General features: G+C 35.7%; 1 protein-coding gene across 4 annotated transcripts in view; it reads left to right on the top strand.

Moving 5' to 3' along the window:
* Window positions 1-16304, top strand: part of CEP112 (centrosomal protein 112) — a 273284-nt gene that overhangs the window by 146989 nt on the left and 109991 nt on the right. The gene's annotated exons all lie outside the window — the stretch shown is intronic.

Here is a 16304-nt window from a genome sequence, read left to right as displayed (position 1 = left end):
GTGTCGTTGTCACTGAAGGAAAGTACTTGTTTGAGATGGCCCAATTTTGATTGGCATTGAGGCAGAGAGAGGCGATTCAGTAAGGCATTTCATTGCATCTCCTCAAACAGAAGCATCTGATCCAAGAATATATCAACTCCAAAATGTGGCAGCATGGGTGTTAATGCCACAGAATGCCTGTGTGATACCACTACTGTATGAGCTGCACTAGTTGCCAGTTGGCTTCTGGATATATAGAGCATGATTATTTAAACATGGCACAGAGACTGGTTATTTGTGGGACCGTGTATCGCTAGTTGTTTCTACCTCTCTGATAAGATCTGGTAGTTCATATCCCCTCAAATAATGTCATCGGTTGGAACTTTGTAGCCGTGTCTTCCTTGTTGTTGCATCTGCTCTCTGGAGCAATCTTCCTCAGCAATCCATATGGTTCCCATCCAGATGATGATTCAAAAGATACAGAAAACTTGGCTGTTCTCTTAGGCCTCAAGGACAACATGGTTGGTGATTTTATTCTACTCTGTAGGCTGCTTTCTGTATGTATATCAACTGTGTCTCTGTTTTATTGTTCTGGCTTTTTCTTATGTAAAGTACCCAGAATCAGTTGGAGTCAGGAATTCTTTAAATCTATATAAACAAACAAATAAATAATGAGAATTCTCAAAGCAGTCACTTGGGCTCAAAGCAGTAACTCAGGTCTATTCCAAAATTCAAAGAGCATAGTTTATTGGAAATTGAGATATACCCTGGTGGATATCTAACCTCTTGTCCCAGAACTGAATGCAAACTGTCTCCTCCAGAGTCTGGAATACAGAACCAAATACCTTTCTGAAGGTTGCCATAGGGATGTAATTTGTAATGTGACAGAAGGGACACTTATCAAACACATGAAGACATTTTTATGGAGTGCAGTTTCCCAGCATGCAATTGAAAAACTAAGATTAAAAACTTGGGCCAAGTAAGTTTATAACTATGGGTATATAGTTAGGGCCTGGGATTTCCCACCATCTGAACTGGAATCAAATTTATTTAGGCTGCTTGTTAAAGGATTTGTAAGTAATGCATTTATCAATTATTCCTGTTTCTTTCCTTCATATTGCCTGTTATGTTATAGCCATAAAACTTTGTTTTTTACTTCTTAGCTTATTATCAAGGTGTAATTAGTTATTGAGTGTAGCCAGATCTGCTAAAATTATTTCAATGTAATAAAGAGGGAAGTTTAAGATAGTTTATAAGAATTTGTGGTACTGAGTTGTGGATGCACTCTGCAGGTTTTCTCATTAAATTTAAAAGTTAATTCTGACTTTGCCTTTCCAAGTTACTTAAAGTTCTTCTATACACTCCTGCACTGGAGTAAAAGTTAAGAGTGGTTAAAAAAATATTCCTCTTTTGCAAAAGAGTAAACTGAAAGTTAGATTATTTTTCTCTTTGGATTTCTTGATTAGCGGATGATCAAAAACTGTAGGCTTATAGATGATTGGTGCAGTGACAGAGAGAATGCACCACCTCTGCTCCGCTCTGACCCCATTGTTTTTAGTCTGTTTTTAATCTTTTACAATTTTATTCTGCTTTTATGTTTATCGTTTGTTTTTATATATCTATTTTTACGATATTTTAAACTGCTAGAGTCATTTTGGGTAATGAGAGAAGAGTGATATACATTTAATAGACACATTCAATCAATAAATAAGCACAAGGACTAAGCCACAATGTATATTATTATTAATAGGGTACCAGAGACCCTATCAATTCAGTGCAGTCCTATTTAGCCTGATTTTTATTCCACCTCTGCCCAGCATTTTCTTTTGCCATAATTGTAGTAAATTGAACTTGCATGTCTTGGTTCAAATGAAAAATCAGAGAGTGTGGACCAGAATCAAGTATTATGAAGTTGCGTTGTCAACTTGAATATTCAAGTTCAGTCATGACATACCTAAGAAGGGAAATATTTTCTTGTCTATGTCTTATTTACTATCTTTGTTTTTCTTTGTTTGATATAATTACATTAACACTCTTTAAACCAGGAACTTGAATATTTGTCCTATTAATGTACCAACATACATACCATATTAAATGATATTACTAGCTTTCTGAAATAGTACAGCATATAAATGGAGCAAAACACTTCTGATAAAATAAAGCTTCATTTTACTTTACATTTAGGGCTTTGGTTTGGCTTGTTTTGCCATTGCTTTGGCAAAATTTCTTTTTGATGATGCTTAAATACTTGATGTTAGACTACAAAGGAACTTCTCAAAATACTTATCTATATTAGTTGACATCCAGGTGTTTAAATGCTTTAGCATATACTAAAGTACCATCTATAATTTATTGCAAGATGAAATACGGCAACCAAATGGAGCAATTAGCATATAGAATTGGAACAGCATTTGGGAAACTGACATTTCATTTGCGGGTATCATATTCTTTGCCTCTAATTTTAAACAGCTTATGTTGGAAATCTGCCAGCTTGAAACTATTACATAACTATGATCAACAGTTCAGAATCTTTTCTGAATTTAAAGAAATCCGCACTTAGCATAATTATTTAAAGCCAAGGTCAGGGAAAGTATTTAAATCTTTGAAATTCTTAATTAAAGGATTAATATTAACTCGTGACGACACTGTCATTTTTGCTTAAAAGCTGAATTTGAATCACATTCCCCCTTTTTCCCCTTAGATCTTTTTATATTTGAAACGCATTAATGGAAAAAGTTAAGTTTTCCAAATTAAAGTTATGCTGTTTTATTATGGTATATTTTCTTTTTAAAAGTAACTGAACTTTTGTTAAAGGAAGCAAAACTATAATAAAACTAATGCCAACTGAAAACTTTAAATGTTTGCCTATATCTCGAGAAACGGAATCAGATTTTCCAGGAACTTTATATGGCAAGTGGACCAGTTGTAGTCTACAGCAGTACATGTAACTTGAAGAAACATAACATGAAATCCTTATGAAACTTACTGGATATAGAAAATATTTTCCATCTTAAGAAGTTTGGTAGATGATTAATGGGCTCTTAGGCTAAAGTCTGCTTTATTTGAGGTATGTAATGTTTGAAATGTCAGAAGCTGCTGCTTAGCTTTCCTGTCTTCAGAAGGCTAGAGAAGATTATTTTATGATGCTGTGATATTACCAGAAGACACATGAGTGATTTCTTTCTTTTTTCTATTTTCTTGACTTGTGTTTTTATTTTTTTATTTTAAACACACAAATACAAAGACATAGACTATATTTATACAACACGCTGAAACTTCATGTTCCTTCTTATAGCAGTTTTAGATCGGTATGTATTTTTATATACAATATTTTCCCTCCTAGTATTTTACCATTGAGTTTCACAATTTTAACACTCTTATTTCATTATCATTTACTTATCTACCTATATTTTGGCTAATTACCTCAAACAAACGTTATCCCTCTTTTAAGTATATAACATTTATCCTTTATTTGTAATTTTAACTGGGATGGTGGGATTTAAGAATAGGTTCCCCTCGCACATATGTGCTTAGTTGTTCCTGACTCTACGGGGCGGTGCTTATCTCCACTTCAAAGCCGAAGGGCCAGCGCTGTCCGAAGATGTCTCCATGGTCATGTGGCTGGCATGACTAAATGCCGAAGGCGCACGGAACACTGTTATCTTCCCTATTTTTCTACTTGCATTTTTACATGCTTTCGAACTGCTAGATTGGCAGAAGCTGAGACAAGTAACGGGAGCTCACTCTGTTACGCGGCGCTAGGGATTCTAACTGCCGACCTTTCTGATCAACAAGCCCAGTGTCTTAGCCCCTGAGCCACCGTGTCCCTTGGATTTAAGAATAAGAAATGGAAAAAGGAAGCCTCCCAGATACAAACCACTTCTATTTCTCTGCTTAAAACTATCTGAAAAAAATTAACCAAAATCATGAACATTAGTGATGCAGTCTTCTTGGTGCGGTAATGGTTATGGATTCCATGGAGTGCATGGACTATCTAATCATTAATATTTATGTTGATTTTATGGAATGGGATTGTGGGTTTTCAGGGCAAAAATGCAGGGCTACAAAAGAGGCAATGGTGCAGGTTACCATAAAAAATCTAGTGCTTTACACAAGCAACCTTTGTCAGTAGCATTATTTTGCGGGGGGTGGGGGGGAGGATTTCTCAAGAGAGAACGGGCCAGTCAGTTTCAGAAGTTACTTGAAGCAACTTCTAGAGTGAGGCCAGCAGCCTTTTCATGATGCCAGCAATGTTTGACTTTTTTTCTTTAAAGGTGGCAGGAAGCCTGAAGGTGACACTACAAGATAAGACTCATTGTCTGGTGAGGTAAATTGTGGTGTATGATTAAAAAAACAAACAAACAAAAAACTTAAAATAGCATTTGTTAAAAACAGATTTTAACTTAAAAAAAAAGAAAATGCAAAATAAATTGATTTTCAGATTTTGATTATATGAGTTTAGGGGTTTGGAGTACTACAAGGATGAAGTTTAGGGCTGTGTTCAATTCATTTGACTTGGTGTTTAATTTAAAACGGATGAGATGAAATTTGAACATGGAGAACTTTAACATCTGTCCTTTGCTATTGTCTCAATTATATAAGGTAGACTGAATGAGGAAACAAATATCATTTGCCTCCAAAAATTACTGTTACTAGAACAGATATTATAACAGAATCTTGCAAATATGAATGTGCTTCTCCTTTATCTGTGTGAATTAGGAAGGGTCCTGAGGTTTTTTAGAAAGTTTTTTTCCTGGAGTGGGCTCAAGTCAGACTTGTCTCATCATTGCCTTGGTAATGATTCTCTCTGTCCTTCAATGCCATTTTCTATATCCTGTGCAACTGTTGTAAGATCCATCCCTTTTCAAGTTGCAGTTTCACAACAGCCATGAACATCTGCAAGTGTTCTTAATTGCCTTATGGAGCCAGATGTTTCCAGAGGGAATGCTTTGACAATTTGGTAGGCCATTCATTGCAAAGACAATTGACAAATGGTAGCTGGTCAGTTACAAAAGAATGGATTATCTGGATCCTTTCCAGTCAGGATTCAGAGCTAGTTATGGGATAAAAACAGCATTTGGTTTTTGCTCTGGTCAATTACTTGGGTTGAAACTTTGATGGTGGAACTGCATCCCTTGATCATATGTTATATAATATTGACCCTAATATCTTTCTGAATCACTTGCAGGGGTTGGAACTACTAGGTCTTTTTACAGTGGTTCTACCTCATTAAAGTCTCCACTTAGTGATCATGGAGAATGTTTTAGTGTTCTTCCCCATGTTATTTGACATACACATGAAACTGCTGGGAGAGATGTTTCACTGTTCAAAGTAGGGTGTCATCAATATGCTAATGACATCCAGTTATATGTTGCTATCTGGACTGAATTGGAGAGACTGTTGAAGTTCTGAGCCGGTGTCTAGAGATTATAAGATCAAGTTAAACACTACCAAGACAAGATCTCCTATCATTAGAGTGATCTTGTAAGATCTGCTCTAGTAGTCACTCTAGGCACGGTCATGCTATTTCCAAACAAGTTTATTCATACTTGAGGGTTCTTCTGAACTTGTGGGTCCTAATTGAACAATGAAAGCCATGGCCAGAAGAACATTCATCCATCTTCAGCTGGTGCACTAGTTATGACCAAGATGTTCTGTTGGTAATTCATAAGTTGTTCCCCATCTGGCTGGATTGCTGCAATGTGCTACATGTGGGGCTGCCTTTGAAAATGACCAGAAACTACAGCTGAAAATTCCTGTCAAGTTATCCCTGTAAATCAAGAAGCACAACTACTGGTATTATAAAATTAGCACATGGATTGCCAATAGCTTCCTGGTTTACCATCCCACCTACTGTTTAATACTTGTAAACCCCTTTACATCACAGCACTTGGGATGTATCGAGCAATGTCTTATAGATTGAACCCAATTCATGCATGTTTCTTGTTTCATTAAAAAAGAAAGAAAGGTGCAGCAGAAAGCACCAGAAGAGATATCTGTAGGTTCCACAGTGAAAATTTCAATTCTGACTCATAACCTTAATTAGCTTTCGAATTATTCTGTTCAATGTCTACTAACTTATGGCCTATGATCATTCCTAGAGCAATGATTTGATAGTAATAACATATTTTGATAACTTTCTATTTGTGCTATTGCATGTGATCTGTGTTGAACTTTCATTGAACTTTCATATAGAAGAGGCTGCAAATGGATATTGAGAGCATAATTCAAAAATCATATAAAGTCCATTTTAAAGGAGTTGCATTTGTTGCCCAAGAGCTTTTGTTATACCCAACAGCTTATTGCAGCTATTAAAGCTCCCCTGTTCTAGTATAGTCCTTTGAAACATTAAGAATTGTTATAGAGTTCTTTTCTCTACTCCCTGGGTATAATGTAATATGAAGAAGACATAATATAGTATTTCCAGGAGAGAGTCTTCTCAGTTCTGGCTAAGTCATTATCTCAGTCTCCTTTTCAGAAGCCAAGCTTGTGCAGTATTAATTTCTGTTTGGCTATAACTGAAAATGTAGATATTCAATCAAGCTGTTGGCTGTGGTTTACCATAGATGACCATAACTTTCTGTGTATACTTTATTGACAACATTTCTGCTTTGAATTGGCTGATTGGTTATTGCTTTACTCCTTTGTAAAATTTATTTTTAGCTGTTCTTGATCCAATGATTGATTGATTGAATACATGCATGCATGAATAAATGAATGAAAGATTTTCTTCCACATGACGGTGACTCTACTCGTAGAAGCTAAACTTTGGCTGATGATTATTGTTAAAGTGATGGGTAGGATAAGGAAGCTGTTCATTAAACTACAGCAACATAGAATACAGTCCTGACCAATTCTTCCCTTGCAAATGATCTCAGGCATTTTGAGTTGACCGTAAAGTTTCAGAGCAAAATTAATTGACAGTGATAAGACAATTATTTTTTCTCTTCTGATGCAAATTATCTCATCCTGATGGTAGATCTTGAAAAAGGTTTTGGAGACTACAAGAAATAATGTGCACAACTTTAAAGAAACTACATCCTTCTCTGGGGACATGTGAGAGATGCATTGGAAGGCAATCCTGTGCATGGAGGTGGGGTGAGGGATTAGAAGTGCAGGTACTTTAAAGTTAGAAAGGAGCTATATTTATGCCTCCATGTGCTCTGGAGCATTTTTTGGAGTTGAATCTAAAATGCTACATAACCCTACTATGTACACCTGTATTGTGTCCTTCTGTCTGACCATTGCTATAGGATGCATCAGCACAGCTTATGAGATAAACCTTAGTCAGGTGTAACACAGAGGTGGGTTGCCAATTTTTTTACTACCGGTTCAAGTGCGCTCCCGTGTGCATGCAACTCTTCTGCGCATGTACAGTAGCATCTGGGCAAGTGAGCGGAGCCTCCCGCCGCTGCTACTACCGGTTCGGCTGATCCGTGCCGAACCGGCAGCAACCCACCTCTGGTGTAACAGAATGAGTAAACCTAGTATATCTTAACACATTTTTAAAAAAGATAAAAAAGAATCTATAAGTTTATTTGAGTACAGATGTAATTTAATCTGTTACTAACATTCATCTGAGAAATTTTTTTGGGGGGGGCAAGGAAATTAAGCATTCAGAATAAATTCTAAATAAAAGATCAGTTGAAATATTAGCAACACTCTAAGGAAGCAGTTTTCGAAGATGTAATCATAACTGTATAAAACAGCTATATTTAAATAATACACTATCTTTAATGTATTTCATTCTATAGATATTTATATAGATGTTGTCAAGCTTCCAAGTAATATGTTCCCCAAATGAATAGTCCAAAGCAGCCATATTCCATTAAAGTCTTTTTATTAGGAACATATCAAATTGACAAGGATGGATACTGGAAAGGTTTCCACAATAAGTTCACATCTGTGGGGAGGTGTTCCTTTTCTACTTTAATGGATGAAAAAAATAAATTTGCTACTGTCCACCATCAATTTAGCAGGAGTAATACATGCAACAAGAAGTTCCTGTCATTTTATTGCATAGACCTATCTGTGGTTAAGAAGTCTTGTAATTGAAGTCATATACATATTGTTGAACAATTTGCAGCTGTAAACTCCTTGCTTTGTTTGCTCTTACCCCAATATATCCCACTGCCACTATTCTTGTAGATAAGGATCATTCATTTGCTTTCATGTATATCCTTATATATGCTAGAATATAAAAAACAGCTAAGCAGTATAAATTTCATAAATAATATGTCAGAAAGTCTGTACTGTATTTGGCTGTGGAAAGTGATAATTTTGTTTATCAGATTGCCCAGATTCCCCTACCTATATCAGACTTATCTGTTGTGCTTATACAGAAAAATCTGACTTTTTCCCTTTTTCTATTAGGCATCAAAAGAAGTAAATAAACAATCATAAAAAACAAGAACATGTAAAACAGAAGATTTCAGATGATTAAGCAAGGGGTTTTGAAATAGGAGGTTATCATTTTCAAGTATATAGTTATAAATAAGTGAATACCGTATTTTTCGGAGTATAAGATGCACCTTCCCTCCCCTAAAAGAGCATGGAAGTGGTGGTGCATCTTATACACCGAATACAGCCATTTTTGGCCTCCTGAATCCCCGCCCACACATCCCATTTTTGTGAAAAACGGATAAAAATTGGGGCATTTTTGCCTCCCCCCCCCCCGCAAGCACTCTGCAAGCTTCAGCAGAGCTGGGGGAAGGGAAAAATCTTCCCGTATTGGTGAAAAAAAAGGCATTTTTACCCTCCCCCACCTCATTGAAGCATTCTGCAGGCTTCAGCAGGGCTGGGGGAAGGGAAAAATGCCCCTATTTTGGTGGAAAACGGGGTTGTTTTTGCCTTCCCCCAGCCCCGTTGAAGCCTGCAGAGTGCTCCTGGGGTCCAGGTAGGACAAAACCTTTTTTTCTTACTTACCTCTTCGAAATATTGGTGCATCTTATACACCAGTGCGTCTTATAGTCCGAAAAATACAGTATTTTAAATTGCTTTAAATGATTACAATGACTACTAAGCTCTAAAGTAATACGGAATATCAAGAACCATGATAAAGACAGTATAAATCACCAAGTACAATTAATAAAATATAATTCAATCTGTACTAGTGAGAATCCATTGTGATTTGGTATCCTATAAAGTTGAAATATAGGTTCTGTATATAAACCAAATGTTGGATGTAGCACAAATGCATATAGTCTAGGAATGGTTTTCAGGTTCTGTTGAATTCTATGACAGATTTACTTCCATGAAATAAGGTTATTCTAGACATAAAAGCATACTCCTACAACTTTGTTAATCATTCTTCCACAAATGGGATCAAATAACCTTCCAGTAAAAGGCATACAATATCCTTGCAGCAGTGATCATATGCAAAGCTATGTTTAGTAAAGTTTAATAAGAATATTATAGAATAAAATAGGAATTTAACTTTTAAATTTCAGTATAAATCCTTTTCCAATCCTTTGTTGAACTTTACAAAGTTGCTGCCAAATATGAAAAAAATATCCAACCTATTTATTATTTCCCAGCAATTTATAGAGAATAAATTGTCCATTTTAGCAATCAGGAGTAATATACCAGTGATAAAACAGTATTGTACAATTTTTTTTGAAGTATGATATTAAATTAATATTCTTCCGTTGAAATTCCCATTGTGCATCTCTATTAGAGCATTCAAATTCTGCATACATTTAATCAAGCCATATTTGACTTGTTCAAATTCTGAGTCATAAATTTATATACTTTTTTAACTAATTATATACTTGAAAGACCCAGCAAATGTTCCACGTTCCATGGTTTTCAAATTTGGCCAAGTCTCTCAGTATTCCCCCTTGTTTCTTCATTTCTTTAAATCTGAATATGTTACTCGGATATTTGCCTCATGTTTTGGGGCCATATGTTTGTTTATTATATAATTTAGAGTTATAATTGACCAAATTGCGGCACCACCTCTTTCTTTGTAGAAACATGTTTGGTTCCATCCTAAACAGAAGTAACAGTTATTTTATCCTGTTCCATATGCAATTGAGACCAACAATTTATCTGATTGTTTTAAATGATTTATGCTTAGTAAAATTCATCTATTTATAAATCTTGTTTACATCAAGTTAATCTGGTTGATTCTGTATTGCTTTTATCTTTTCTAAATCTGGTAAAATAGTCCTCGACCTATGACCTGGGACATTCTGAGCCCAGAATGTATGTTGCTAAGCAAGAAATTTGTTAAATGAGTTTTGTTCCATTTTACAACTTTTCGTGCCACATATGTTAAGTAAATCACTGCAGATGTTAAATTAGTAACACCGTTTGTTAAGTGAATCCGGCTTCCCCATTGACTTTGCTTGTCAGAAGGTCATAAAATACAACCACATGACCCCTGGACACTGCAACCATCATTAATATGACCCAGTGGTCAAGCATCCAAATGTAAATCACATGACCATGGGGATGCTGCATTGGTCCTAAGTGTGAAAAATAGTCATACGTCACTTTTTTCAGCACCATTGTAATTTTGAACAGTTATTAAATGAACTGTTGTAAGTCAAGGACTATTTGTATTAGGTTGAGTTTGTGTCTTGATTCTAATAGTTTCAGATCATTTAGTAATGTATCCTTCTGTGTTTTGCATGGCTTTTTCTCTGTTTGATACAAGAGAGATAAATCGCTCATGAAATGTCTTACTAAGGTGTCCCACAGGCTTCAGAGGTTAAGATGATTTGGAAAAAGTTATATAGTTCGTGGTTGAATATATTTTTGCAATAGATCTTTGCCTTTTTGATATGGAAGTTCCTCCAGATTTACTATTATTGGATAATGACCTGCATAAAAAGGAATTGCCATCTCCCCTTCTCAAAGATTGGTTTAAAAAGCATTAGAAATGCAGTACATGTCTACCCTTGAATAGGTTTTATGAACTGAAAAGTAATAAATACAGGCTCTATGAAAACTATTTATATACCTAGGCATCCAAGTGAAATAACAGTGACATGTAGGCTGAGACATTTTGAGGGACTTTGTCAGTATTTTTTTTAAATAAAATTGTTTTATCATATAAGGCAGAAAGACTCCATTCACATCTCAAAGAATAAGAATCTGTCACTTTGTACTTTCAAAAAGTGATTGAAAAATATTTTAATAAAAGGTTGCTTTGTTATCATTCAGAGGAAAAAAATTGAAGCAGCTGTTGTTTTTCCAAATTCAATCTGAAATACAATATTATGAGTCTACTTTCTTTCCTCATCTTGAATTTGTTTTTCTAATGTCCATATTTTTTTCCACATATATTGCTACTTCATTTTTTTTGTCTGAAGCCTTATATTCTGAACCAAGATGTCTATATTCTGACAAAGTTTTTGAAATGTGTATCTCTTGAAGGCATATAGCTGCTTATTCCTTAATTGAAAGAGATTGTTTTTCCTTTTCAATGAACTCAAATTCCATTTTTTCAATTTATCATAGTAACCATAAACCACCAATCTCATTCATAACAGGCATTTCCTATTTTAACTTCATCAAGACTAGAGATAATATGAGAGCCGAGGCGCAGTGGTTAGAGTGCAGTACTGCAAGTTACTTCGGCCCACTGTTAGCTGCAGTTCAGCAGTTCAAATCTTACCAGCTCAAGGTTGACTCAGCTTCCATCCTTCCAAGGTGGGAAAAATGAGGACCCAGATTGTTGGGGGTAATATACTAAACCACTTAGAGAAAACTACTTAGAGAGGTCTGTAAAAGCACTATGAAGCGGTATATAAGTCTAAGAGCTATTGCTAATGCTATTTTATACATGAGTGTTTTCTCTATGTTAAAAAAAACGAAGAAATGTCAAGATAATCATAACAAGTCAATCTGTGCATTTAAGAGCCTCTTATATTTGCTTAATATATTCTATTATAAAAATCCCCATATTCTTTGTGTTAATAATCACTTCCAAATTAGTGTAAAAACCATTTTCTGAGTACTGCTATTCTACAAGTTTATTAGGTTTTTGATTTTCATTATATATTGCTATTTTAATATATATATTTTAGCTGTATTACCATTTACAGCAATTTAATGAAAATATTTCCAAGGACAGCTAATTACAATTAATGAAATATATGTAATGCATATAAAATTAATGATTTTAAAAGGCTTACCAAATAACCTCTTAAAATAATATAAAATAATACTAGAGTTTAATATTAATAGCCTTCTAATCTAAATTTATTGTACAGTTCCCAAACCGCAATGTAAGGAGTCTGTTTTGAGGTGAAGCTACTTTAAGCATGTGAAAAGATTACACTCGGAGTTGACCTTCATAATAGAGCTTACTATTATGTCATGGGCATTGTGGAAAAAAGGAGTTGCCAGGGCCAAGATAAAACTTTATTGGTGAAAACAATACTCCAATTAAGAAGTGAGCAGAGGCATTTGTAATAGCGGAAATTTCCAGTTTATTTTTTAACATAATATATTATAAAATATTATATTTTCCTGATGATGCTTCTATACCTATGCCAAACTAGCTGAACAGACAAAAGGCATTTAGAGTCAAAAGTGGTATTTGGTAATTTAGTAACAAAGCATACCCCACAAATAACCACAATTATACACCTGCTGCTCAAGGTGTTGGCCATTGCCTATAAAACTCTACCTGGCATACGGCTTTTGGTTGTTTTTTTTAAAGGAACTGCCTAACAACCAATTTCATTGTAATTATTTTGTACAATGACAATAAAGACTATACTATACTATACTATTCATAGTATCTGCTTGGCCACTTCAATTTTGCGCACTCTGGGTTCCTTCAATTAAATGACGTCAATTAAATGACCTATCAGGATTCTGGAAATGTTCCTTCTCTTCAGCAGTGCCTGCCCTCTGAAATGAGCCTCCCCCTCCCTCCGTTATTCAGAAGACCTGTGAAGACTTGACTTTTCGCACAGGCTTTTGGTGAAGGAAAGTGAGGCTCCTTGGTTTTTTTGGCCTCCCAGGTAAAGACAAGAAATACGACAAAATGAAATAATTCTACTTTATTGTAAGCCACATTAACAGAATCCTGCAAGTCTGAAAGTACAAACATCCCGCTACCACTTTTAATCACTTGACTCTGACAGTTAAATCATTGAGGACTCCTGCCTCTCTTATCGGATTGTTTCCTAGGCAACACCTCTTCCCTTCATTCCCAAGGCCATCCACACAATCCACTACGCACTTCATTCTATCTGATTTGTTGCACTTGCCATTTTTTTATCTTTTATTGTTTTATTGTAATTTTTTAGTTCATTGTGAGCCACTCAGAATCGTTGGGAATTGGGCAACATACAAATTTAAGCACGATAGCAATAGCTGTTGTTATTCTTGTAGTTTAGAATAAATTGATCCAATCTTGAATATGTATTTGATACTGCCGGTGGGCAACAATACACAAATGATATTTATTATTTAGTATAGAAAATAATAAAAACTTATCTTTTCACCTAATAATTGATTGGAAATAAAAATGTCACCATCCATCCATTCAAATTTCTCAAATAATAGAGGATTTCTTCAAATGGAATTTTAAGATCTGGATTACCAATTTAATGAGAAAAGAAGGATGAAAGTGCAATTTTCCCAAAATATTTTCCAGGTGTACATATTGGAATTTCAGGCAAAAATCTAAAAAAAATTATTAATTTATAAATAGAGTGTTTACTCTATCCTGGATAATAAGGCTTAAAGACTCATATGAATCAATATACAAAGAAACCTCTTTGCACATTCATATTTAATGTAATTATTTGAAAAATCACATGGAATAAGTAGGTAATATAAATAGTTAATAGTTACTAATTGGCTGTTTATTAATTCAGTCCATTTACAAAAATGATAATTAATGTATTAATAAACAATGCTTGCCTATTAATATTAATTCCAAATTAGACCAGTGTGAAGGGTCCTTGGTGCTTTGTGAGCTTGATTACTTTCTTGCAGATGTTTCATTATCCAAAACCTAGGTACCATCATTGGAAGCTCAGAGAGCACCAAGTACCCCTCATTTCAAACCTGAGCTACAAATTAGACTAGTGTGACTACATTGTCTTGTGCTAAATAATATCCCATGAATTGTTTTAGGGTACACTATAGAGGAAAATGTATTTTATGAGTATCCTGCAGTGCTCTGAGAAAGGTACTTCAGAGTGCATGGAAAAGAACCAAGTACATATCTACAAATTTCTTAAACTAAACTTTGGAGGATTATGTGGTATATGGCAACCATCTTTTCCAAAAGACACAGTTGCTATAAGGATTTGTAGATATATGCCCCTTTAGCTTCTTTATATATTTCAAAGGATCATTTTGAATCCAAAGCTCTAAAGATACCTGTTATGTGCCGGAGCTCTTTAAAAATAAGCCATGTCTTTTGCTGGAACTGCTTAGATATATTCACAGAGGCTAGAATGTGCTGCTCCTTAGAAGGAACTTTAGCTAGTTTTTGTGCCGAAACTCGCCGAATTATGTATATATATATAATCTCCTTTTTGTATTCCTTTTTACTTTATCTATTTCCAACATCTCTTCTTCTAGTATTACTTTTTTGCCTCTAAATAAAGCATAGTAAACTGGCATATAGCATATAGATTTTTTTTTTGCAGTTTAGCATATTTTATGCTTCTTACTAAAAGGTTTCTTAGAAGTTTTAAATAGGCGTAACAAACACATCTCTCAGAACTGCTGTATAAAACATCAGGCCAAATAGGTCATTTAGATTGTTGGGAGATCCTCATGTTTAGTTAGTCCTAACATAGTTTTTGCCAAATTATGGCTTTTAGGTCTCCCCCCCAAAAAATATCTGGCTATATGTATTTCATAATTAACTATAACATTCAGACTGTAGTAGCAAATACATTTTTGGGAAAAATGGGCATTTTGGTGTGCCTTCTTCTCAAGAAACTATCACTTAAGCAGCTCTTTGAAGAATTTTTACGTAGAGTCCAACCTTTCTCTTTGGGGAATGTTGTTAAAAGCCTTAGTAAAAAAGTATACCTGGACGGACCCTTTTTGGTATAGTTTCAGATATGGAACTAAGACAGCATTGATTGAATTTGGGAATGAATAATGGCAGGCTTGAGATAGGAGAATAACCCTTCTAGCCAATCTTCACCTCTCAACTGCCTTTGATACTACTGATCATGGCATTTTCCTGAACTTGATTGTGAGCCGCCCTGAGTCCCCCCAGGGAAAAGGGCGGCATACAAATAAACAATACCAATACCAATACCAACTACTTTATGGACTGGAAACAATAGGATTTGATCAGCAGTTGTTCCACTTCCTCCATATGTAATTCTAGTCAATAGGAAGGGGAGGGAGTTGACCTCTAGGCCTTCCATGATGATGCTATAGGACTTAACCTTACTGTCCTTGTATATAATATCTACATGAAACCAGTGGGAAAGGTCATCCTTCAGTATGAGGTCATAGAGCATTATTACACAAATATAACTCAACCCTGGAGCAATCAGAAATATACTTGAGTGTTCTGACCCCCCTCCGTCCTGTGAGTAACGCCGACACAAACTTACTGTTAGCCACGCTTTATTCACAGTAATTACTCACAGACAAGACGTTGGCAGCAACCCAGACTTCCACAGATAAGAGATACACACAAGAGCTTCTCCAGCTTAGTATAAACGGTGTCCTGCAAAAAGTCTCCTCCCAAAGTCTCTTCTTATATACTCTCTTGGGAGGAGCCAAATCACAACCATCTGGGCCTGATTATCTCCTATGAGTCTGTCTCCGTAATTGCTGCCTTCGCTTCTTGTCCCTTCTCTGCCTGGGACAAACTCCCTTCGATCTTCACCACTGCTCCAGTGCCTGACGTCAGGGACAGACTCCCTTCGATCTTCACCACTGCTCCAGTGCCTGACGTCAGGGACAGACTCCCTTCAATCTTCACTGCTGCTCCATGCCTCAGGTGCCTCCTGGTGGCCAACCAGCCTCTCTGGTCCCTGCTCAGAGTCTGAACCCTGCCCAGGGTCCTCCACATCTTCCAGAGCTGACTCATAGGGTCCCTCGCTATCGGAGTCTGTCGGCAGCTCAACCGGATCCTGCTGGACCACAATCCTTGAGATATTGTCCTAGTGACAGTCGGTATGGGATCTGGATGAGGAAAGAGAGTCAGGCTAAATCCCAGAAAAAGAGGATTCAAATAAAACCAATGTTTTTTTGTTCTGGATGGGATCACATAAACACTGCCTTACTCAACTATTTATAAGCCCTACATAACTCAGGACTAGATTATCTTTGTGATGGCCTCCTTCTAATAGCTTGTTCCTATCTGATTAGATGTGGGT

Source organism: Thamnophis sirtalis, unplaced genomic scaffold (assembly GCF_051295495.1).
Source record: "Thamnophis sirtalis isolate CommonGarterSnake01/CBP01778 unplaced genomic scaffold, rThaSir2_p1.2 scaffold_3, whole genome shotgun sequence".
Classification (NCBI taxonomy): Eukaryota; Metazoa; Chordata; class Lepidosauria; order Squamata; family Natricidae; genus Thamnophis; species Thamnophis sirtalis.
The sequence above is the reverse complement of the archived record's forward strand: the minus strand, read 5'-3'. Positions and strand labels throughout refer to the sequence as shown.